The following is a 26,102-nucleotide window of genomic DNA, read 5'->3' on the forward strand; positions in this document are numbered from 1 at the left end:
AAAAAGTTGTTAAAGTTGTTTAAAGTGTGTTTTTCATGTATTAATCGCCTGTCTATTATGTTTAATGTAATTTCTAAGTAAGATGGCCTATATGTTACATGTATTTCGGATGAGAGATTTATTGTATGTAGTAATTTTCCATCAGTGAATGTATTGCCGCCAGTTAGGCTCTAATGGCGCCTTTTCTTTTTTTCCTCACACAGTGTACATAGTGCTGTGCATGTGAGGAAATTCATTGTATTCATTCGATACTCTCATTTTATATACAGAATAAATTCCCAGGTCAGAATGGCAGAGCGTGTCCAGTTGTCTTCCTGTTTCACAACGCAGAGGGGTATTTGAATGCGAGTCTCACCAGCAAGTACACACCGGCTACAGAAACATGGAATATTGTTTTATATTTACTCACAGAAGTAACTTTCATCTTCTTGCTCCTCTTTTATTTGTATCTGGAATCCTTCATGTTGTAGATCCACAGGGGCGACGTGATCCTCTTCTGCTGACTGCATTATTACAGATCTAATAGACAGATAGACATATAGACAGACAGACAGACAGATAGAAGACCACACAGGGGTTATTTCTTAAGCTGTGAAGCTGTAAACAGGGTGAACATGTTAAACTACTGTGGAACTGAGCAGCATCAGACAGAAAATATCTCTAATAAAACAGAAGTTTAGTTCAAACCTTTCTGACGCTGAAGTTTACCATCAAATCACCGTGATTCTCTAATGTTTTTAACGATCTAAAAGATAGAAAGTGTGTCACACAGCCTTATTAAACTGTCCCCTAGAATACCATGTTTACTGTAGTAAAATAGTGCTGTACTAATACTTCTACTATAAAACTATAAAACATGTAAACACAGCTACAGGAACTCGGTGTATTTGTATAAAACATTAAAAACTGTAAACTAAGCTGTAAATGTGACGCGTTTATATCAAAATATTATATTTAATAATGAAGGATCGACTGATTCATCGGTTCAAATGAATCGGTTCATCAGTACTGAATCATGTGTGATGCTAACAGTTAGCGGAGCAGCTAGCAGTTCGTGTGTTTAAATGAAACTGGAGTTAAATCTCCTCAAATCCTCACAGTGATGTTTTATTATGAACTCTAGTTTTATTATTAATTAGAATGTAGTTATAATTAAATATAAGGGTTATAATTAAATACATATTTTACTTACAGATGAGGCTCTACAGTACAAACACAGCAGCTTCTTGTTCTTCTGATGATGTTTAATGGCGGTTGGCAGAACAACTTAAGACGCACCAGCGCCACCAACTGGACTGGAGTTGAACAGCAGCTTAGCAGTAATAAACCTCCATTAGCCCTGTATCTCTCAGCTAGCTTTAGAGAGGACTACAGTTAGTCCTAGACGTTCTTCCAAGCAGTTCCTCTAATGTCATGTTTAGTTCTCCAACATGCTTCTCTAACTCTGTTCTTTCTTTCTGATACCTTTTACAATCTGTTAATCTGAGTTTGACTGTTTCCTGTGTATTACAGTGTTTACAGAGTCCAGTGGGGTAGATCAGATTCCTTTATTGAGCCCCATGAGGGGAATTCGAGTAATACAGCAGCTCCAGTACCGTGTAAGTACAGTAAATAGAGTAAATAAAAATTAAAAATAAGGAAATTATAAAAAAATCTATATTATAATAGTGGATCAGACACAGCAGCGCTGCTGGAGTTTTTAAACACCGTGTCCACTCACTGTCCACTCTATTAGACATTCCTACCTAGTCGATCCACCTTGTAGATGTAAAGTCAGAGACGATCGCTCATCTATTGCTGCTGTTTGAGTCGGTCATCTTCTAGACCTTCGTCAGTGGTCACAGGACGCTGCCCACGGGGCGCTGTTGGCTGGATGTTTTTGGTTGGTGGACGATTCTCAGTCCAGCAGTGACAGTGAGGTGTTTAAAAACTCCAGCAGCGCTGCTGTGTCTGATCCACTCATACCAGCACAACACACACTAACACACCAGCACCATGTCAGTGTCACTGCAGTGCTGAGAATCATCCACCACCTAAATAATACCTGCTCATTTAAGTTAATATGCGTGTGAAGGCAGGTGAGCGAATATTTTTGGCAATGTAGTGTATATGTGTATAATGAAACATAGAATCCAGTGCTGGGAAAAAAAAGGGGGGGGGGGGGGTCTTGAGTTATTGTATGGGGGGGGGGGGCAGTCTGTGTATTCTGCTATTGTTATGCAGTCTGATGGCAGTTGGCACAAAAGAACGTCTGAAGAGCTCCGTCTTGCTCTTTGGTGAAATTAGTCTATGACTGAATGAACTACCCAGCCTCCATAGTTCCTCATTGAGAGGGTGAGAAGGATTATCCAGGATGGCCCTGATTTTGTCCTTTGTTCTCCTCTCACATACTACCTCCAGACTGTCCAGCTGTAGACCCACAACAGAACTGGCTTTCCTGATCAGCTTATTTAGTTTGTTGGCATCTCCAGCCTTGATGCCACCACCCCAGCACACCACAGCAAAAAAGAGGGCGCTGGCAACCACAGACTGATAAAAAGCTTTCAGCAGTCTGTTACACACAGTGAAAGACCTCAGCCTCCTTAGAAAAAACAGTCTACTCTGTCCTTTCCTATAGATGTACCTCAAGGTACCTGTAGGAGTCCACCAGCTCCACCTCCTTTCCCTTTATGAAAATTGGAACAGGGGGGCTTCTGTTCCTCTGGTAACCCTAACCTTGCGATTCCCTATTCTGTGTAATGTTTGAATTTGGGAAAAAACAGTAAGCTAGTCAGCATGTTCTACCTCACTACATCCATGAAGCTCCCTATATAACTCTCATCCCTCATCTGCACATGCTCAAACCATCTCAATCTCACCTCACCAACTTCAAAACATCCCACCTGCACCATCGTTATGATAAACTCCCTCCTGATCTTCTCCATCCTCGTCACTACCAGTGAGAACCAGTGTCCTCGTCTCTGCTACCTCCAGCTCAGTGTCACTGCCTCCAAGCCTTACCAGCCGTCTCTGCCTTCACACAGAGCTTTACGTCAGGTGAACCACGCCAAATACAAATGTAGTCAGGTTTCAGTTATTTCATTCTCAGAAATGAGCCTGTCAACGTACGCGCTGCGTATCTGCTTAAAGATGAACTTCCTGCCACATGTGTTATTGAGTCAGGGCTCGTTAAAGCACACAAGAATCAGACGACGGAAGATCTCGTCAACGGCTAAACTGTTATCTGGAAATTGAGAAATGGATAAAAAAAGACGTTGGTGAAGCGGTGCCCTGCTAAACCCTGAAGTTCGATGGTAAGTCATAAAATTAAACAGTTTATAATAATAAACAATAATATCTATACTATGCCTGAAATGTTATTAAAATGAGTAGTTATTTTAGAAAGCCGAAAATAACACAGGTCTCAGCATTCCCGTTAGCTAATCCTTAACATTAGCATTAACAGTCTGTTAGCTGACGTTAGTTGACTACTGCAGTAAAGTTGGTTTCATATTCACATATTCGGATTTCTGTCTTCAATAGCTTTTGAACGGTGCTGCTATAGGCTTAATAATAACAAATGATCATTGTTGACATCCAAGGCAAGCAGCTAGAACTTTACTTTACTTCACAAATGTTTGTCTTCTGAGATCCACACAGCATGTCGTGTTCTACATGCAGCCGTGAGCACAGCGAGTGCTGAGGAACCGTCTACACATTACAATACACAGTAAAAACACAAGATCAGCGAGGGAAAAGGCACTTGACTCCTTATTTTATTAATATATGATTTACTAAACCTCTTATACTGGTGATTTTAACATCTGCAGGCCTGTAATAAAAGGTTCTTGTGAAAATCCCAATCTTGTTGGTAATATTTTGCTTCAAAACAAGATGTATTTCATTCCAACCCCTTATGCTACACCACATACTGTATATTGGTTAATTTATCTTTTATTTAATCTTTTGTGTTTAATAAAAATACTCATTTTACAAACTACAACTCTTACATTAACTGTCCTAAACCGTACACACGTGCTCCTAAACAAGGTGTATTTTATCAAGTGTATTTTATCAAGTGTAACCCACATTACTGCCTTAACCCTCCTGGGCATGGAATTCACCAGAGCTGCACAGGTTGCTACTGGAATCCTCTTCCACTCCTCCATGATGACATCACGGAGCTGGTGGATGTTAGACACCTTGAACTCCTCCACCTTCCACTTGAGGATGCGCCACAGGTGCACTCTAAAAAATAAAACATTGGGTCAACAAAAAAAATTATTTTTGAGTTATGCCAATTGCTCATAGAATTACGCTGATCCAACACAATATTTTAAATTACACAAACTTAATAACTGTCAACATGAACAGATATTTTTAAGTTGATGTTATTTAAAAATGCTTTTTACTGAATTATGGAAAGCTAATCCACCAAACCTATAATATTGTGTTGGATTAACGTAATTCTACGAGCAGTTGGCATAACTCAAAAAGACTAATGCAAAATGTTGCCTTGATTTTTTTTGTTGACCCAATGTTTTATTTAATATTCATTTAACTTAAATGTTGTTAATATTAAATAAAACATTGGGTCAACAAAAAAAATTAAGGCAACATTTTGCATTAGTCTTTTTGAGTTATGCCAACTGCTCGTAGAATTACGTTGATCCAACATCCTGTAGCCTAATATCCCTAAACATTCATTTGAATGTTTGTTAGCATTGCACTGAATCTGCTGAATGTAAAACAATTTAAACAATGATACAAGAACATGGAAACATGAATTATTACCAAAAATCATTTATTACAGAACACATCTACTTTTAACAAATCCCATTAGTGGACAACAATAAAAACTATGACTATAAAAAAACAAATTCCACATATCAGTATTTGAAAAATGATATGCATTAAACAAATGAGTAATGTTTATTGTTTAGTTTATTTTTTACCTAGAACGCAAACACGTAATAATTAGCTAGCTAACCTTAGCATAGTTGTTGGCTACTTTTGCTATACAAACATCACAAAATAGACTAGACAAAAAATACGTTTTTAATAGCTTACCAGCTAAATTTTATGTCAATGGAAATATTTTAATCCATGAAAAAGTCAAGTTTTACTCAGTTTATAACACCAAAGGGTGTGTCGGTCTATGCCAGGCTGAAGAAAAGCTGGCCAGCTAGCTAGCTAATTTGCATAGCACTCAAACTCTCTCTTTCCTGCTCTCTCGCTCTTGTAGTCTGTGCCTACCGACCGGGCAAATTATTCAAATCACAAAAGTGAAATCTCTAGATATTGTTAGGGTGTGGTTCAAAGAAACCGTAGCAAATGAGGAACCCAAGATGGATGCACAAAGAAGGGGGTCGGACCACAAGTAGGTAATAGGCATTTATTGAAATAAACAGAAACAGCAAAATGACTGGACTAGGCTGCAGAGAAAACCAGGGAAGCGGCCGAGGGCGGTCCTGGAGGTAGACAGCACTGAGGGGTCCAAGACGTGAGGTGCTGTGGTACTCTTCTGGGTGCAAGGGTAGGCGTACCAAGATGAGAAGAGGTTGGTAGGGGCGAAACCAGGGTAGCTGGAGCGGAGGGGTCAAGTCCAAGGAATGACAGGCGTGCAGGGAAGCCAGTTGGTAAGGGGATCGCTGGGCGTGGTGGCAAGCAGACAATCTGGCGACGGGTGGGAAAAAAGTCAGCGTTTAAATGCAGTGGTTGATGAGGTGAAAATTAGGCACAGGTGAGTACGATCCGCCCTCCAACGATCTATTGGTTGGCTTCCACTGCATTTTCCCGGAACAGTACCGCTCCAAGCCGCTAGGGGGAGAAGGGAGCCTGACAGGCAAAACCGCACGCAAACACTAACTAGAACAAAAACAACAGTCGGACATAAACATGAAAGAAACGGAGAAAAGAAACCAGCGGAGAAATGAAACTCCCAGCAAAACACTGGTGGAAAAGTACCAATAAAAATAACGGGGAAAAGCAAAAATAATAAGGTAAGAGCAGGGTGAGAGAAGCGCGGCTTCTAACAGTACCCCCCCCTTAATGGTCGCCTCTAGGCGGCCTACCGGGCCTGTCCGGATTTTGGAGGTGGAACTGCTGGATCAGGTTGGAGTCGAGGATGGCCGATCGAGGGACCCAGGAACGTTCCTCTGGCCCATAGCCCTCCCAATCCACCAAGTACTGGAGACCTTGGCCACGCCTACGAACGTCCAACAACCGGTGAACTGGTGCACCACGGAGGGAACTGCCACGTCTGCCTCTTGTTCGGGGAATAACGGGGGTTGATAGCCTAGAGAGGCCTCAAAGGGGGATAGGCCGGTGGCGGACGAGATCAGGGTATTGTGGGCATACTCAACCCAGGCAAGGTGTGAGCTCCAGCCCCTGGGGTTTCGGGCTGTAATGCATCGTAGGGCAGCCTCCAGACCCTGATTTGCCCTCTACGCCTGCCCGTTGGACTGTGGGTGGAAGCCGGACGAGAGACTGACAGTCGCGCCCAAAGCCCTGCAGAGAGCCCTCCACACCTGGGAGGTAAATTGGGGCCCCCGGTCCGAGACAATGTCTGCAGGGATGCCATGCACACGGAACACCAGGTTGACTAAGAGCTCGGCCGTTTGAAAGGCTGTAGGAAGCTTGGGCAGGGCTGCGAAGTGCACCGCCTTGGAGAACCGGTCTACCACAGTTAGGATCACCACGTTTCCATTCGATTTTGGTAGACCGGTGACGAAGTCTAGCGCTATGTGCGACCATGGGCGACTCGGGACCGGGAGTGGGTGTAATAGCCCCGCAGGAAGTTGGTGGGAGGGCTTGTTACGAGCGCAGATGGTGCAGGCGGCCACAAACTCCCTAACATCAGCCTCCATGGATGGCCACCAAAAGTGTCTCTTTAAGAGTGACAGTGTACGGCCACTTCCGGGATGGCAGGCAATGCGAGATCCATGGATCCACTTCAGGACGGGGGAGCGAGCTGAGGCTGGGACGAATGGGCGGTTTTGGGGCCCTGTCCTGGGATCTGGCTCCTGTGCCTGGGCCTCGGTGACGATCTTGTGAATGTCCGACGTGAGTAATCCAATGACCCGGCTAGGCGGAAGAATGGTTTCAGGGCAGGCTGGGGTTTCTTCTGTGGAGAACTGGCGAGAGAGAGCATCCGGTTTTACGTTACGTGACCCAGGCCGATAGGTCATCGCAAAGTCAAACCGGCCAAAAAAAAGCGCCAAATCTAGCCTGCCGGGAGTTCAGCCTCTTTGCCGCCTGGATGTAGGACAGATTTTTATGGTCCGTCCAGACGACAAAGGGCTGAACGACTCCCTCCAGCCAGTGCCTCCACTCTTCCAAGGCCAGCTTAACAGCCAGCAACTCACGGTCGCCCACGTCGTAGTTGGTCTCAGCTGGGGACAGGCGACGGGAGAAAAAGGCACAGGGGTGCAACTGGTTATCGGGCCCCGCCCGCTGGGATAGAACTGCCCCCACTCCAATGTCCGATGCATCAACTTCGACGATAAACTGCTTCTCAGGGTCAGGTTGAATGAGGATGGGGGCCGAAGAAAACAGTGCCTTGAGCCGGGAGAAGGCTTCCTCGGCCTCTAGGGGCCAGGCAAAGGGGATCTTGGTTGAGGTAAGGCGTGTGAGGGGCGTAGCGACTTGGCTATAATTGCGGATGAACCGCCTGTAGAAGTTAGCGAATCCGAGGAAGCGTTGAAGCTCCTTGCGCGAGGTTGGCTTAGGCCACTCGGTCACTGCACAAATCTTGCGGGGGTCGGGCCTGACCCGGCCACGCTCGAGAATAATCCCCAGGAATTCCACAGAGTCTACGTGAAATTCACACTTCTCCGCCTTGACAAAAAGCCTATTCTCCAGGAGCCGCGAGAGGACCTGGCGGACATGTGCTCTGTGTTCCTCCTGAGACCTGGAAAAAATGAGAATGTCATCTATGTAGACAAACACAAACCGGTTGAGGTAATCTCTGAGCACGTCGTTTACCAGCGCCTGAAACACCCCAGGGGCGTTGCATAACCCAAATGGCATCACGAGGTACTCAAAGTGCCACAATGGGGTGTTGAACGCCGTCTTCCATTCATCGGCCTCCCGGATTCGTACAAGGTGATATGCGTTACGTAGATCGAGTTTGGTAAATATTGTGGCCCCCTGCAGAGGTTCAAAGGCTGAGGAAATCAGAGGTAAGGGATAACGGTTTTTTATGGTGATTTGATTTAGGCCCCGGTAGTCGATACACGGCCGTAGAGTCTTGTCCTTTTTCTCCACAAAGAAGAAACCCGCCCCCAGAGGGGAAGACGATGGACGGATGAGCCCGGCTGCTAAGGACTCGGAAATGTAGCTCTCCATGGCATTCCTTTCAGCGCGAGAGAGATTGTATAGCCGACTGGTAGGCAATGGGGCACCGGGCAGCAGGTCAATGGCACAGTCATAGGGTCGATGTGGGGGTAGGGACTGGGCACGATCCTTCCGGAAAATCTCACGGAGGTAATGGTACTCCTGGGGCACGTTGGATAGGTCTGGGGCTTCAGCAGGAGGAGGAGTGTTGGCTCGGTCCCCAGGAGGTGGCATGGCTGAGACCAGACAGTTGGCATGGCAAAAATCACTCCAGGCCACTACTTGTCCTAGGGCCCAGTCAATATGGGGATTGTGGCGTGCCAACCAGGGGTAGCCCAGGACTAGGGGGGTCTGGGGGGCCTTGATAACAGCAAATGACAGTTTTTCCTGGTGGTTCCCAGAGAGGACAAGGGTTAAAGGCGTGGTGCGGTGGGTGACCCGAGCAATGATGCGTCCGTACAGGGCATACGCAGTGACAGGGGGGTTCAGAGGTTCAAGGGTGCACCCTGCCTGGACCGCCAGCCCCTCGTCAAGCAAGTTGTCCTCAGCACCCGAGTCCACAAGTGCCTGGAGAGGGACAGAACAACTTGGCCAACAGAGGGTGGCCTGGATCCGGAGGTGGAGTTCCCTGGGTGGTGGGGGTTGCTGAGAGTTGCCCGCTAGTACCCCCACGGCTACTGACGGGCACCCTCTTTTGGCCGAGCAGGGCACGTCCGCAAAATGTGACCCGCCTGACCGCAGTACAGACATTGCCCGGTCCTAAGGCGCCGCGCACGCTCCTCTGGGGTTAGCCGGGCGCGCCCCAACTGCATCGGTTCAGGCTGTGAGGTAGGGGGTGAAGGAGTAGGCACAGAAATGCCAAGGGGCTCCAGGGGACCGGGCAAGGTGGGAGGTGAGCGGGGCGCTGCGGCGGGTCTGGCTGCCCTTTCTCGATGCCGGCCGCGGAGCCGGTTGTCCAGGCGGATCGCCAAAACGACCAGGGTCCCGAAGGGCCTCGTCATTCCAACCCGAATCTGCAGCCAAAGTCCAAAATTCAATCGAGTATTCAGCTACGGACCGAGGACCCTGACGTAGGGAGAACAGACGAGCAGAGGCGCTTCCCGAATGGTCCGGGTGGTCAAATACAGTCTTAAACCGGGCAAGGAAGTCAGAGAACGACCCTGCCCGAGGGTCTGCCTGGGACTGAACCGCCTCGGCCCAGGAGAGGGCTCTGCCCCTCAGGTGACCAATGATGAAAGCCACCTTACTGGCATCGGTGGCGAACGTGGCGGGGCGCTGACGGAAAATGGACTGGCACTGGAACAGGAAACCTCGGCACCTATCCAGGTCCCCATGAAAAGGTTCGGGATTGGGGATGGGTGTCTCCAGAGGGACCTCTGGGGTAGCACGGTCTGACGGAGCTACAGACGGTCCCAGGGGAACCTGAGGGTCAGCGGGAGGAATGGGATTGGGAGGACTTAAGCGGGCAACCTGTTGGGTCAGGTCCGCCAGCCGCTGGGTGAGTGTCTCCAACATCAGGTTGTGGCGGCTCAGGACCATCCCCACAGTAAGGTCCTCGCCTGTTTGTGCATCCGAGGGTTCCATAGTGGCCAGATTGTACTGTTTGGGTGTGGTTCAAAGAAACCGTAGCAAATGAGGAACCCAAGATGGATGCACAAAGAAGGGGGTCGGACCACAAGTAGGTAATAGGCGTTTATTGAAATAAACAGAAACAGCAAAATGACTGGACTAGGCTGCGGAGAAAACCAGGGAAGCGGCCGAGGGCGGTCCTGGAGGTAGACAGCACTGAGGGGTCCAAGACGTGAGGTGCTGTGGTACTCTTCTGGGTGCAAGGGTAGGCGTACCAAGATGAGAAGAGGTTGGTAGGGGCGAAACCAGGGTAGCTGGAGCGGAGGGGTCAAGTCCAAGGAATGACAGGCGTGCAGGGAAGCCAGTTGGTAAGGGGATCGCTGGGCGTGGTGGCAAGCAGACAATCTGGCGACGGGTGGGAAAAAAGTCAGCGTTTCAATGCAGTGGTTGATGAGGTGGAAATTAGGCACAGGTGAGTACGATCCGCCCTCCAACGATCTATTGGTTGGCTTCCACTGCATTTTCCCGGAACAGTACCGCTCCAAGCCGCTAGGGGGAGAAGGGAGCCTGACAGGCAAAACCGCACGCAAACACTAACTAGAACAAAAACAACAGTCGGACATAAACATGAAAGAAACGGAGAAAAGAAACCAGCGGAGAAATGAAACTCCCAGCAAAACACTGGTGGAAAAGTACCAATAAAAATAACGGGGAAAAGCGAAAATAATAAGGTAAGAGCAGGGTGAGAGAAGCGCGGCTTCTAACAAGATATATAGGTTTAAAAATGTTTGTAACGGTTAGAACGCTCACCTTGCTTGTGAAAAACTCACTCCACAATGAAGAAAGCGCGCCTTGAGAACACAGACCGTTTCTGTCCGTGTGGGCGGGGCGAATTAAAACTACTGAGAAAATTAAGTCGTACAGTGTATGTATTTTAAGTTGCTAGAAGCTAAATTTTGTTCTTTATTGTTTAACCAAATATCTTAAGTAAGGTGATTCATTATAGTGTGTTGAAACAACACTTATAATTTGTGCGTTATCAGAACTCAATAAAATAACAACTGCAAGTAAAAAATTGTGTAATATAATGTAACTTGATTTTTTATCATACAGCAGAGCATATAAGAGATTCCAAGATGGCGCCGCAGATGGCGACACTGGTTAGGAGCTCCGTAGTGCTTTGTTTGTTTTTGTTTGTCTGTTATGGCATGTGTGATCCAAACACACTCCAATACAGCACAGAAGATCTGCTGAACATTAGGCAGCTCATGCCACCAGGTATATTTCCTGATTTTTCATTTTCGGACAGTTTTTTGGACATTTTGGTCAGCGGCTGCGCTCCTGAGCAGACGCAGGCGGATGCGCAGACGTGGGAAGCGCGCCGGAGCGCTCGTCAAACTCCGACAGCGCGGACTTCGTACACCGCTACCCAGCATCCATATGACAAACCTTCGCTCTTTAGGAAATAAAATGGACGAACTTTCACTGTTAAACCGTACCAACAAGGACTTTTCTCTCTCTGCTGTACTGTGCTTCACTGAGACCTGGCTCACCGATTCCGTCCCGGACAGCGCGCTCCACCTGCATGGCTTTCATCTCCACCGAGCGGACCGCGACGCGGAGCTTTCCGGCAAGAAAAAAGGCGGCGGAATTTGCTTTTATATCAACCAAGGCTGGTGTACAGATGTGACAGTGTTAATGAGAACATGCAGCCCTAATCTGGAATCACTTTTCTTGAACTGTAGACCGTTTTATTGTCCGCAGGAGTTTTCATCAGTTGTGCTTGTTGCTGTTTACATTCCACCTCAAGCATGAGGTGCTGATCAGATCCTCAGCGTGGAGCACCAACACACAGACTCTGTTTTCATCATCTTAGGGGAATTTAACAGAGCAAAACTTAACAACGAACTACCTAAATACAGACAGCATGTTACCTGCCCCACCAGGGAGAGCAACATTTTAGATCACTGCTATACTGTATTTAAAGGTGCTTATCGCTCTGTCCCCCGTGCAGCACTGGGACTATCTGACCACTGTTTAGTTCATCTTCTCCCGACCTACAGACAGAAGCTCAAGTGTGCCAAACCTGTGGTCAGCACGGTGAAGAAATGGACTAATGAGGCTAAAGAAAGGCTTCAGGACTGCATGGAATTAACAGACTGGTGTGTGTTTGATGATGCCACAAGCAGCCTGGATGAATACACGGACACTGTGACATCTTACATCAGCTTTTGTGAAGACATCTGTGTTCCCACCAGGACTCGCATTAAATATAATAATGACAAGCCCTGGTTTAATGCCAAATTGAAACAGCTGCGCCGGTCTAAGGAGGTAGCATATAGAAGTGGGGATCGGGCGCTGTACAACCAGGCAAGGAACACCCTAACCAAAGAGATCAAGGCTGTAAAGAAGAACTACTCCAACAAGTTAAGCAGCATGATGTCCACAAATGAGCCATCAACCGCCTGGAGGTGTCTGCAGAACATCACCAGCTACAAAAGGCCACCTACACAGACAATGGGAGATCGTCAACTGGCCGACAACCTTAACAGATTCTACTGCAGGTTTGAACAGCCCAGCAACGAGCTCCCATCCAACACCACTTCACACCCATCTGACTATCAGCCACCCATCCAGCCTGCCCTGAAGATCTGCGAGGAAGACGTGCTGAGACTTTTTAAAAAACAGAAAGTCAAGAAGGCCCCAGGTCCTGATGGAATATCTCCCTCCTGCCTGAGGACCTGTGCAGACCAGCTTGCACCTGTCTTCACTAAAATCTTCAACAGATCACTGGAGCTGTGTGTGGTTCCATCCTGTTTTAAATGCTCCACAATAATACTCATTCCCAAAAAGGCAACTACCACAGGACTAAATGACTACAGACCTGTTGCCCTGACCTCTGTGGTCATGAAGTCCTTTGAAAGACTGGTTCTCAACCACATTAAGGAAATCACGGACCCCCTGCTAGACCCCCTGCAATTTGCCTATCGGGCCAACCGGTCGGTGGACGATGCAGTGAACATGGGTCTCCACTTCATCCTCCAACACCTTGATCACCTGGGAACTTATGCAAGAATTCTGTTCCTGGACTTCAGCTCAGCCTTCAACACAATTATTCCAGGACAATTACACAGCAAACTGGCTGAACTCAGCGTACCAGCCTCCACCTGCCAGTGGATAACTGACTTTCTTACTGGCAGAAAACAGCAGGTGAGGCTGGGAAAGTGTACTTCAGGGACCCGAACCATCAGCACAGGTGCCCCACAGGGTTGTGTACTCTCCCCACTGCTCTTCTCGCTGTACACAAATGACTGTACCTCCATGGACTCCTCTGTTAAAATCCTGAAGTTTGCAGATGACACTACAGTCATTGGTCTCATCAGTGACAGTAATGAGTCTGCTTATAGACGGGTGGTTGATCAGGTTGTCCTCTGGAGCAGTCAGAACAATCTGGAGCTGAACACAGCAAAAACAGTGGAGATGACCGTGGACTTCAGGAGGAGCCCCCCAACCCTGCCAGCACTCACCATCCTAGACAGGACTGTGATGGCTGTGGAGTCCTACAAGTTCCTGGGCACAACGATCTCCAAGGACCTGAAGTGGGACAGCAACATCAACTCCATCATCAAGAGGACTCAACAGAGAATGTACTTCATGTACCAGCTGAGGAAGTTCAACCTACCCCAAGAGTTGATGGTGCAGTTCTACACAGCCATCATAGAGTCCATCGTCACCACATCCATCACAGTGTGGGGCAGCGCTGTCACAAAACATGACACCAAGAGACTGCAGCGCATCATCAAGTCTGCAGAGAGGACCATCGGTGTAAAGCTGCCCACACTGCTGGACCTGCATGCCTCCAGAACCAGGAAGCGTGCAGAGAAAATCATCACTGACCCGTCTCACCCTGGCCATCACCTGTTTCGGTGCCTTCCATCAGGCCGACGCTTCAGCCACATGAAGACCCGAACGACCAGGCTACAGAGAAGCTTTTATCCAAACTCCATTACGCTCATGAACAATTGAACACTACTGTACTGTTAATACTCGGGACACTTGCACATCAAAAACTACCTATTTCATTTATGTAATGGCATACACAGGATTTTCACCTTTACTTCCATTTCATATTTATATATTTTTATATTTTCTATAGTTTTTATATTGCACAAAACGGCACCTTTTTAAAATTACAATGTAAATTGCACATGCTAAATGTTTACAATGTTTTCTATGTTTACAGGTATGAATGTGTGTGTTAGAGAGAGAGTGAGCTGTGTGAATAAGATTGTCTTTACTGTATTTTTTTGTGCACTGCAAGCATCTGTGTAACCAAAAACAAATTCCTTGTATGTGTGAGCATACTTGGCCAATAAAGCCCGATTCTGATTCTGATTCTGATATATTTAAGTATTGGCTAAAGGCCATCTGAATTACTTTTTAGAGTGTGCTCAATTGGGTTTAGTCCATCACCTTTACCTTCAGCTTCCTCAGCAAGGCAGTTGTCATCTTGGAGGTTGTGTTTGGGGTCGTTATCCTGTTGGAAAACTGCCATGAGGCCCAGTTTTCGAAGGGAGGGGATCATGCTCTGTTTCAGAATGTCACAGTACATGTTGGAATTCATGTTTCCCTCAATGAACTGCAGCTCCCCAGTGCCAGCAACACTCATGCAGCCCAAGACCATGATGCTACCACCACCCTGCTTGACTGTAGGCAAGATACAGTTGTCTTGGTACTTCTCACCAGGGCGCCGCCACACATGCTGGACACCATCTGAGCCAAACAAGTTTATCTTGGTCTCGTCAGACCACAGGGCATTCCAGTAATCCATGTTCTTTGACTGCTTGTTTTCAGCAAACTGTTTGCTGGCTTTCTTGTGCGTCAGCTTCCTTCTGGGATGACGACCATGCAGACCGAGTTGATGCAGTGTGCGGCGTATGGTCTGAGCACTGACAGGCTGACCTCCCACATCTTCAACCTCTGCAGCAATGCTGGCAGCACCCATGTGTCTATTTTTTAAAGCCAACCTCTGGATATGACGCCGAACACGTGGACTCAACTTCTTTGGTCGACCCTGGCGAAGCCTGTTCCGAGTGGAACCTGTCCTGGAAAATCGCTGTATGATCTTGGCCACCATGCTGTAGCTCAGTTTCAGGGTGTTAGCAATCTTCTTATAGCCCAGGCCATCTTTGTGGAGAGCAACAATTCTATTTCTCACATCCTCAGAGAGTTCTTTGCCATGAGGTGCCATGTTGAATATCCAGTGGCCAGTATGAGAGAATTGTACCCAAAACACCAAATTTAACAGCCCTGCTCCCCATTTACACCTGGGACCTTGACACATGACACCAGGGAGGGACAACGACACATTTGGGCACAATTTGGACATGTTCACTGTGGGGTGTACTCACTTATGTTGCCAGCTATTTAGACATTAATGGCTGTGTGTTGAGTTATTTTCAGAAGACAGTAAATCTACACTGCTATACAAGCTGTACACTGACTACTCTAAGTTATATCCAAGTTTCATGTCTATAGTGTTGTCCCATGAAAAGATATAATAAAATATTTGCAGAAATGTGAGGGGTGTACTCACTTTTGTGATACACTGTATTTTAGCAAAATGGAGTCATTTATAACCAACGTACTAACATATCTGAGGTAAATGTTGATATTCTCAATGTAGCTGAACACAGAATTCCAGTTAGCGATCAATGCTAATAGTAATTGTTGTGATATTAGCAATATGGAGTAATTTCTAACCAATGTACCAACAGAACTGAGGTAAATGTTGATATTCTCATTATAGCTAAATTTTAGTTAGCAATCAATGCTAAGTTAGTTGTTAGTTTAGCAATATGGAGACTTTTTTCTTTAAATGTACCATCAGAACTGTGTGAAATGTTGATACTCCAAATACAACTGAACACTGAAGGACTACAGCACATCATCAGGTCTGCAGAGAGGACCACTGGTGTAGAGCTGCCTATGCAGGTGATCAGGGATGTTGGGCTGCTGTCGTTCTGTGAAAGTGCGTGTGAGTGATTTCTATATCACAGCTGTTAATTATTTATAATCTATAGCAACCCTATGATGTAAACCAAAAACATCTCCATATGTACCCCCAGGTCCTGTTGTTGTTATACAGATACTTGCTTGTTAAATGACACATATGTGACCATAACAATACTAATCCATGCAACACATAGCAAAACCTGACCAATCAGCTCTTTAAATCATCATTCTGCCACCTCTAGACTGGGAGGCCTGTGCAGTCTTGGTAGTAGGAAAAATCCTGGCCAGTGCGTCCACTCCCAGGTGAACTTCTGACAAGCTGACATGAACCCCTAATGTCTATTACAAACTTGAGTGTGTGCACTAAGCGTCTTTTTGCATGAATGGAAAAGCTTTTGCGCTAACCAAACACCCACGCTTCCACTGACGCAAACACACTCCAAGATCTACTACAAATAAATAAGTGACCATTTGCCCAGATTGTAGCAACTGCTGTATGTGAAAACAAGTTATACAAGTAACATCTGTGTCAACATGTAAAACAGTTTATTTAAGCAGGTCAGGACGACCCTGACTGTGTAAGTAGGCTTTCCTATCTTAATCAACAGCACAAACGCTCTTAGAGTGCATAATGTATACACTCCGCCATCTTGCTACTACTGTTCCATACTCTTCCATTGTGCACTGTGCAGAGCCCTCCGTTGAGGACACATCATTGGTTTGAATAAAAACTGGTGCAAACACAGTCTGAACAGAAGCATTTCAAGAACCAACTTTCAGGTTAAAAAAGAATATGTGAAGTCTATGCACTAAAACTGGAGACTAACCCATAATCAAGAAAATCAAAATAATAATAATAATAACATTCTACACCAAAAGAACATGATTATTTGGGTTTACACTGTTTAATAATGTTTTAGATCTTGGGTGAGAGATTCACCCCTCACCTTTTTCCGTCTTTTTTTAATACCTCCTCTCATTTCTGATGTAGATAAAGTGTCCCCAAAATATGTCTAGTCAGATTCTGTTGGTCTTCCAAGCGGCGGCCATACATCTCTATGTGTTAATAAAGACTCTTTGGATGACGACCCGGTCTCCTGACTCCTGTATGCCGAATTTCTAACATGGGTTAATGTCGTGTTGCACATTATGCATTTGGATTGATGCATCCCTAAATATTGAGACTTTCACGGTTTAACACTAAGGTGTTTTACATGGAATGGTTAAAATGGAAACTTTTAGCATATTAGCAAAGTAATAAAGTTCAATTTACTGGGGGGCAAAAATACCAAGTGTCCTGTGCTTCATTTTCCCACAGTTGGCTGGATAAAAAGCATCAATCTATCTGGAGACACTTGTGTAGCAGAACGCTGCTGAAGGACTATTCCATGAATTTATTTATTAATGTATTTTTTCAGTGACCTGAATTGGGATCTGATTGCTGCAATTGTTGCAATGTCTATAAATTTGCCTCAGACATAAATATACTTTATGTATCATTTCTATTTTAATACAGTGTGTGACTGGAGATATAGTGTTAGGAATGATGTTATACCAATATCCTGTACACACAGCTGAAGAACATAAGTACTGCATGCTTACATCACATCTGTATTGATTTCTGTGTATTAGAGCTGTTTAATCTATATATCAGTATTTAGATTTAGTTCTGTTATTATGTTAGTGATATTAAGAGTTCACTTCTACAATCAGATCAGTTTCCATTGTGGGCCAACTTAAAATGTTGCTTTTAGCATCACCTACTGACCACAAGTGGGTGACCTGCATGATGGGCAGAACCTATTTCATCACATGATCTTAAGGAAAGTTCATCTCCTGCACCCCACACCTCTTTATATGAGCTGAAAAGAGGCAACACAGTCATTCAAAATTAAGAGTTTAGAGCTCCTCCAAAATTTAAATCACCCACAAATGATGCAGCATGCAGATCACTTCACTCCTACAGGAAGTGACTGATCTGTTATGAATCTGGATTTCCTGGTAATTTTCCTTTAAACTGACAGTGGTGCCCCGTAATGGATTATTAGCGATTAATTACAGAGTATAATTAATTGCTAACCTTGTCTCACCAACATTCACTAATTCAAGGAGGATTTATATATTTTATATTTTTTATATTTTAGCTTGTTTGGTACAATCTGATGTGTCACACTTGTGTCTAAGTGTTGATAAATGAGCAAAGCAGGTCCCACACTGTGAGCATCATATCTGTAAAATGTGAATTCGCTGGTGTCTTTTGAGATTACCCTGTTGATTAAAACTCTTCCCACACTGTGAGCACTGATATGGTTTTACTCCAGTGTGAATGCGCTGGTGTTTTTTGAGATCACTCTGTGTATTAAAACTCTTTCCACACTGTGAGCACTGATACGGTTTCACGCCAGTGTGAATGCGCTGATGTTTTTTAAAATTAATCTGTGTATTAAAACTCTTTCCACACAGTGAGCACTGACATGGTTTCACTCGTGTGAATGCGCTGGTGTTTTTTAAGAATACTCTGTGTATTAAAACTTTTCCCACACTGTGAGCACTGATATGGTTTCTCTCCAGTGTAGCGTTATTTGGGATAAAATAATAATCGATTAATTAATTATATAATTAATTAATTATTTAATTAATAGCCTTTATTATGGAGCACCACCAGCGATTTTAGATTTAAAGGTTGACCGCTGGAAACCTCGGTTTAACATATCATACGTAAACAAGTCTCTTTTCTCTGATTGTAAGTTCTTTAAAATGAACTATTTCTCACATCAAAGCAATTAAAAACACAGTGCCAAGTTGCATAAAATGATAATGTTTATTAAACGAACAATAACACTACAAATACAATGCTTACTACCTAAATGGCCTAAGATTCATGCATACATTGTTAGATGGACTATTATGTAAAATTAGGTTGAGATTTACGATGGAATGATGGAAAAAAACCCTTCTAAGATCTAATTAAAGAGTATACGAGAATAGTGAAACGAATTAAACATTTGTAGTGAAACCAACCTTTTAACAAGAGCATATAAACTGTGTTACCTGGAGACGTCAGCCGTAGGAGGTAGAAGAGGAATACCCCAGTTTAGATCACCTCGCTGCCGGTCGTCTTTGTTGATTCTATTTCGGCCTTGGATCCGTAGAACACTTGCGGTCCTAACGTCTCTCCACCGACGAATCTCGAACACACACGCGTACAAAAGGTGTCCGTTGGGGCCAAATGATGCTCCTTGCTGAGTCTCTCCACAGGTACGGCTTTTCCGGTCACCACGAGTTGTGTTATTCGCTCAAAAAGGTTGGATTTTCTACACGCGGTCGAATAAGAACTTTGTTTGTCCAAAGGCGGACTTTTATTTGACCCGAACTTGCAAATGCTAATGGTTAGCAGGCATGCTACCATGTGTTCTCTTTTGTTCATAGGCCTCGGCCTTCTAGAACAAACTGGAACTCACTCCATCCTGCTCTTCAACTGCGTTCTGCCTCCAAACTCTCCTTAACTTAAGGCGAAACCTTAAGCCCTCGAAAAAGGCGGAGTTATCTAAGGCATAGCCAATCAGTTTAAACTCCTCTTTGAGGTCATGTGGCGACAGGACTCCTTCCACCATGAACTTTTAACTACTGACAACCAGTAGGTGGCGCTAAGATACAACAATACATGAGTTGATTAAGTTGGTTCACAAATTAAGTTTTGTAAGAGTTGGATCTTGGTGGAAGTTCTTCCAAATCAACTCTTAATAGTACCTAAGATTATAAAAGAAAATCTAAACAGTCATTCATGGATCACACAAGTACAACATCCAGAAAGCAATACATATTGGAATTAAAACAGATACAAAACAGATGTCCACCTCTTCATATGTGAGAGAAGTCCTTAGCACTTCTAGGGGATGAAGAGTAAATAGAAACAAACAAAACCACAGGTCACTTGTATTGTAACACATACAAATTTGTAAAGGGAATAGTTATAGGTCCTTTGGTTAGAATAAACTTATTTTAGTAAATAAGTCCCTTAATTCCAGTGTGTGTGTGTGTGTGTGTGTGTGTATGTGTGTGTGTGGACACACATTGTCTCGGGCCTCTGGAGTCGTAAAAGTGGCTTTATGTCTTTAGCATCCTTAAGTGTAAACAATCAGAGTTTAATGGTGGCATTTGGCCAGACTTGCCGGCACCAAAAGCTGAACTTAATGCCCCGATCTGGTTAAGACCACAGATTTTCTTGGCAATTTTAGAGCTCTGATCAATCATAAAAGTCCCCTGGGGAGTAACACGTCCATGCCGGAAGGTTTTAGGGTTCCCTCTGTGGGGTTGTAAACTTGGAGACATTCCAGCAGGGGAATGTCATAAACAGTTTTTGGAGATAAACCGTCGCTGGAGATCTCAATATGCAGAGAAATTGAAGATAACGTCCAGTTTTAATCCAGTAATAAGTCTTTCAATCACGTTTCCGCTACACCAGTAAGAATGTGAATGCGCTGGTGGGTTTTGAGATTACTCTGTTGAGTAAAACTGTTCCCACACTGTGAGCACTGATATGGTTTTACTCCAGTGTGAATGCACTGGTGGCTTTTGAGATTACTCTGTTCATTAAAACTCTTCCCACACTGTGAGCACTGATACGGTTTCTCTCTAGTGTGAATGCACTGGTGGCTTTTGAGAACACTCTGTGTAACAAAACTCTTTCCACACTGTGAGCACTGATACGGTTTCTCTTTAGTGTGAATGCGTTGGTGGGTTTTGAGATGACTGACTATTAAAACTCTTCCCACACTGGGAGCACTGATACGGTTTCTCTCCCGTGTGAATGCGCTGGTGCATTTTTAGTTCACTCTGGAACCTGAAGCTCTTCCCACACTGTGAGCACTGATGTGGTTTCTCTCCATTGTGAATGCGCTGGTGTTTTTTAAGATAACTCTGTGTATTAAAACTCTTCCCACACTGTGAGTACTGATACGGTTTCTCTCCAGTGTGAATGCGCTGGTGTATTTTGAGTTCACTCTGTAACCTGAAGCTCTTCCCACACTGTGAGCAGATGTTTCCTTCTTCCTGTGTGGGACTGAGAGAGGTGTTAATGCTGACAGTACCAGAGGACGTTTGCTGATTACTGGAGCTTCTGGTGGGCGTCAGATCCTCATGTTCAGTCTTAATCTTCACCAGCGCATCATATTTATCATGGTTGCAGCTCTTGATGTGATTGTGGAGGTGATTTTGGGTTGTAGAGGAACGTGGACACGAGGAGCAGGAGAAATCCTTGTTCAGTTCTGAAGACATTTATATTACATTACATTTATAACAATATAAATAATAAAATACATTTATAACGTTATAAATAATAAAACACATTTATAACATTATAAATAATAAAGATGATTAGTAATTGTTAAACTGAGATCCGAGGCTAAAGTCCTGTAACGTGATCAACCCAGTACAAACACTCACACGTACAACATGACACGTTTACATCAGACCCCCTCCCCCACCTTCATGAAGTTCCACTGTGATTCCATTCAGTTGAAAACCGGCCTGCATTTGTATAAGATTTATATCTTCTGTTCATCATGTGTGAACATCATCTTAGAATTTTCAGAATTAGTAAAGAATCATAAATCGTTAAGAGTGGGAGGTATACAGAGCATACAGAGTAATCTACACAAGATGGTTTGTGCTGTAAAGAACAGCATACACATTTACATGTCCGTCATTCACCACCGCCACTGATGAACAGTGTTGAAAAAGTATGTTGGAAAATATTGTTTCATGTACATCAGTGAGCAATCAGCTGGTGTTTGGTGTGCTGGAAGCGGTGAGACAAAAAGTATAATCTAGTAAGAAAAAAGGAGAAGATCCTAAAGTCCCAAGATTTATAAATGTGATATTAAAACAAAAGTTGAAGCGGTACAAAGCCTTCTGTTACTCAGCAATATAAAGGATGTAAATCACTTTCTAGGGTTTGTCCGTTGGTATCATCGCTTCAGACAACAGTTTTCTGAAAATGCTGCCCCTCTTCATGCTCTGTTTGGGGATGTTACATCATGCTTTTAGGGATTTGAAAAAAGCACTTCAAGAAGTGCAAACCTAACCCTAAGCTTTTATCTTTTCATAATGCTAGCTGATGGCAGTGACATGGGTCTGGGATCTATGCTGGCTCTGAGTAAAGCCCAGCAAGCTTATTCAGCCGTAGAAAAAGTGGCAACAATATCTTGAGGTGCTAACAGATCATACAGCGCCTACATGGGTCTTTAATCACCCTGAACATCATCTTGTTCAACATGCTTGGCTCAGTTCAGAGTCTACAGTTAGATATCGCAAGGGTCAGAGCAATCTTGTGCTGGACTCATCGTCAAGAACTGACACAAGGAGTAGAGATGTGATGTTCCAGTGTATCAGTCAATGACTGGACAGGAGGTCTGTTGGGAGGAGATCATCAAACACCAAAGTACTGACATGAATTTATAACTTCTGTGGCAAGATGCACGTATCTCTGAACAGTATAAAAACTGAATATCTATTACCATCTACTATGGACAACTGCAGCTGCACACCGAATGCAGACAGGCAACAAACATTCAAACAAGTAGTTCCTATGTCGCTCAGAGACACATTATTTTTTAAGTTTGCACAAGATAGTCCTCTAAGCAATCATTTGAGTAGAATAAAAACCTATTGAAGTTGTTTAGCTTTGAATACTGGCCTCAAATCTAGAATGACTTATAAAACCATTGCAAGAACTGCCTTATCTGTCAACAGTATCCTGGTCCTGGTTCGTTGGGAAAGGTGCACACAGGTGGACTATATCCTACACAGAAGAAGCACCATCAAAGAGAACAGAGATTGTAAGGTGGAAAAAGTGTGGGTAGACAGCACCAGATGCTGGTCCAAAGGATGGTTCTGGAGGTGAGGAGGAGGAAGAAGGGTGAACCAAGAATCAGATATGGGGAAGGTAAAGGATAAAGACTGGTGTCAAATTCAGAGGTGAGACAGGCACTGGGTGGTGGTGAGGGGGAGCAGAGAAAGTACAGAGAAAGTTAGAAAGGGAAATTTGGAGGTGAAATGCAGGAAAGTTTAAGAAGGAAGAGGCAGAGAGACAAAGAGGCAGGAGTACAAAACAATGAGGTGAAGGCAAAGAAAAGGGTGTTTGCTGAGCTAGGGAAGGTGAAAAGGACTTGAGGCAATTGTCCAGACAAGAGGAACAGAGCTGGCAAGGATGTACAGCAGGTTAGAATGAAAAAAGGATGCAGATGGGAACGTACTGACAAATGATGAGAAGTGGAAAAGACTTGTCTTTTCAAGGAGCTGATGAATGAAGGTTTGATGAGAAATGTTAAGCCAGGGAGAGTCTTGGATTAACAAGGAGGACATGGGGCAGCTATAAAGAAAATGAAGAGTAAAAAGGCAGTTGGCACAAACGGCATACCAGTGGAAGCATGGAAAGCTTTAGGAGAGACGGCAGTGGAGTTTTTAAATAGATTGTTTAACAAAATCTTTGAAAGTGACAGAATGCCTGAGGAGTGGAGAAGAAGTGTAATTTTTTAAAATAATGGTGATCTGCAGAGCTGCTGCAACTACAGGGACATCAAGGTGACGGGCCACAGGATGAAGATCTGGGAAAGAGTGATGGAAGATTAAGAAAACAAGTTTGTGGAGCAGGATTTGTGAGTAAGATTTGATGTTTGCATTTTGAGAATGTTGATGGAGAAGTTTAGGGAAGGACAGAAGGAGCTGCTGCACTATGTGTGTTTTTCTAAAGGAAGCTCATGATAAAGTGCCGAGAGAGGAACTGGGGTATGAGGAATTTGAGGCTGACAGACGAGGTCAGACAGGAATATGATGTTTGCTGATGACACTGTGATCTGTAACAAGAGAAGTGAGCAGGTTAAGTTGAGCCTGGAGAGATGGAGGTTAAATTGCTTGGAGACAGTGGCACTGACTAAAAGACAGAAGAGGGAGCTGAAAATGCCAGAGAGGAAGACGCTGTGATTCTCATTGGAAGTGAATTTATTAGAGGGACATGGTTCGGGTTTGTGCAGATGAGGATGTTCAGGACGGAGCAAGATGGAGAAGATTGATTCGCTGTGACAACCCCTAACAGAAAGTAAGCTGGTTTTGCTTGTTAGCACTAAACTTAGTAATGTACTATAAACCAGTCTCATGCTCAGTGGTGCTTCGTTTGCTTCCACATACAAACTTTGGATTAGAGATGTTCTGAAGGCACCTAGGGAGAGTCGTAGTCCTTACCGTAGTGGTGCGCTGTATATAATGTTCATACATAAGATTTTAGATGATGCATCAATAGCATCAATAATCTAGACAAGATCAGATCAGGAATCTGTACAGATGCAGCAGTATAAATCTATTATTTTGTTAACACTAGAGATGTACCGATCGGGGTTTCTGGCACCGATTTCGATCTCCGATCTCCTTTCAGGGCGATCGGCCGATAGCCGATTCCGATCGGGAAGGGGGGGGGTTACTTGTCTGGGGGGGGCGCGAGTGCCTGACCAGGGGGCGTGGCATTGCGGGATTTTTTTTTTTACTTCTAAAACTAAAGCAATTCATTTATTCACCCACAGGAGACATATTTCATTAGTCTAACTGACCACACACACACAGGTTTAATGTTATCCAGTTCAGTCTGAAAAAACCTTAAAAATAGGGCTCACAGTGAAGATAAAAAACCGGTGACAAAAGCAACGGCGTGTGTGTGTGTGTGTGTGTGTGTGTCTTTAAGAGAGATGATCTGTTCACAGTATCGATATACAGAGTATCACAAAAGTGAGTACACCCCTCACATTTCTGCAGATATTTAAGTATATCTTTTCATGGGACAACACTGACAAAATGACACTTTGACACAATGAAAAGTAGTCTGTGTGCAGCTTATATAACAGTGTAAATTTATTCTTCCCTCAAAATAACTCAATATACAGCCATTAATGTCTAAACCACCAGCAACAAAAGTGAGTACACCCCTAAGAGACTACACCCCTAAATGTCCAAATTGAGCACTGCTTGTCATTTTCCCTCCAAAATGTCATGTGACTCGTTAGTGTTACTAGGTCTCAGGTGTGCATAGGGAGCAGGTGTGTTCAATTTAGTAGTACAGCTCTCACACTCTCTCATACTGGTCACTGAAAGTTCCAGCATGGCACCTCATGGCAAAGAACTCTCTGAGGATCTTAAAAGACGAATTGTTGCGCTACATGAAGATGGCCAAGGCTACAAGAAGATTGCCAACACCCTGAAACTGAGCTGCAGCACAGTGGCCAAGATCATCCAGCGTTTTAAAAGAGCAGGGTCCACTCAGAACAGACCTCGCGTTGGTCGTCCAAAGAAGCTGAGTGCACGTGCTCAGCGTCACATCCAACTGCAGTCTTTGAAAGATAGGCGCAGGAGTGCTGTCAGCATTGCTGCAGAGATTGAAAAGGTGGGGGGTCAGCCTGTCAGTGCTCAGACCATACACCGCACACTACATCAAATTGGTCTGCATGGCTGTCACCCCAGAAGGAAGCCTCTTCTGAAGTCTCTACACAAGAAAGCCCGCAAACAGTTTGCTGAAGACATGTCAACAAAGGACATGGATTACTGGAACCATGTCCTATGGTCTGATGAGATCAAGATTAATTTGTTTGGTTCAGATGGTCTCAAGCATGTGTGGCAGCAATCAGGTGAGGAGTACAAAGATAAGTGTGTCATGCCTACAGTCAAGCATGGTGGTGGGAATGCCATGGTCTGGAGCTGCATGAGTGCAGCAGGTGTTGGGGAGTTACATTTCATTGAGGGACACATGAACTCCAATATGTACTGTGAAATACTGAAGCAGAGCATGATCCCCTCCCTCCGGAAACTGGGTCGCAGGGCAGTGTTCCAGCATGATAATGACCCCAAACACACCTCTAAGACGACCACTGCTTTATTGAAGAGGCTGAGGGTAAAGGTGATGGACTTGCCAAGCATGTCTTCAGACCTAAACCCAATAGAACATCTTTGGGGCATCCTCAAGCGGAAGGTGGAGAAGCGCAAAGTCTCGAATATCCGCCAGCTCCGTGATGTCGTCATGGAGGAGTGGAAAAGCATTCCAGTGGCAACCTGTGAAGCTCTGGTAAACTCCATGCCCAGGAGAGTTAAGGCAGTTCTGGGAAATAATGGTGGCCACACAAAATATTGACACTTCAGGAACTTTCACTAAGGGGTGTACT

General features: G+C 44.6%; 1 long non-coding RNA gene across 1 annotated transcript; it reads right to left on the reverse strand.

Annotated features, from left to right (window-relative positions):
• Nucleotides 1-422: 422 nt before the first annotated feature.
• Nucleotides 423-1,227, reverse strand: LOC134309289 (uncharacterized). The gene is made up of 3 exons (XR_010011032.1): nt 1,193-1,227; nt 688-745; nt 423-519 (listed from the first exon to the last, which is right to left on the reverse strand). It is a non-coding gene; the product is annotated as an uncharacterized LOC134309289 (long non-coding RNA).
• Nucleotides 1,228-26,102: the final 24,875 nt, after the last annotated feature.

This window comes from Trichomycterus rosablanca, chromosome 2, assembly GCF_030014385.1.
Source record: "Trichomycterus rosablanca isolate fTriRos1 chromosome 2, fTriRos1.hap1, whole genome shotgun sequence".
Lineage (NCBI taxonomy): Eukaryota > Metazoa > Chordata > Actinopteri > Siluriformes > Trichomycteridae > Trichomycterus > Trichomycterus rosablanca.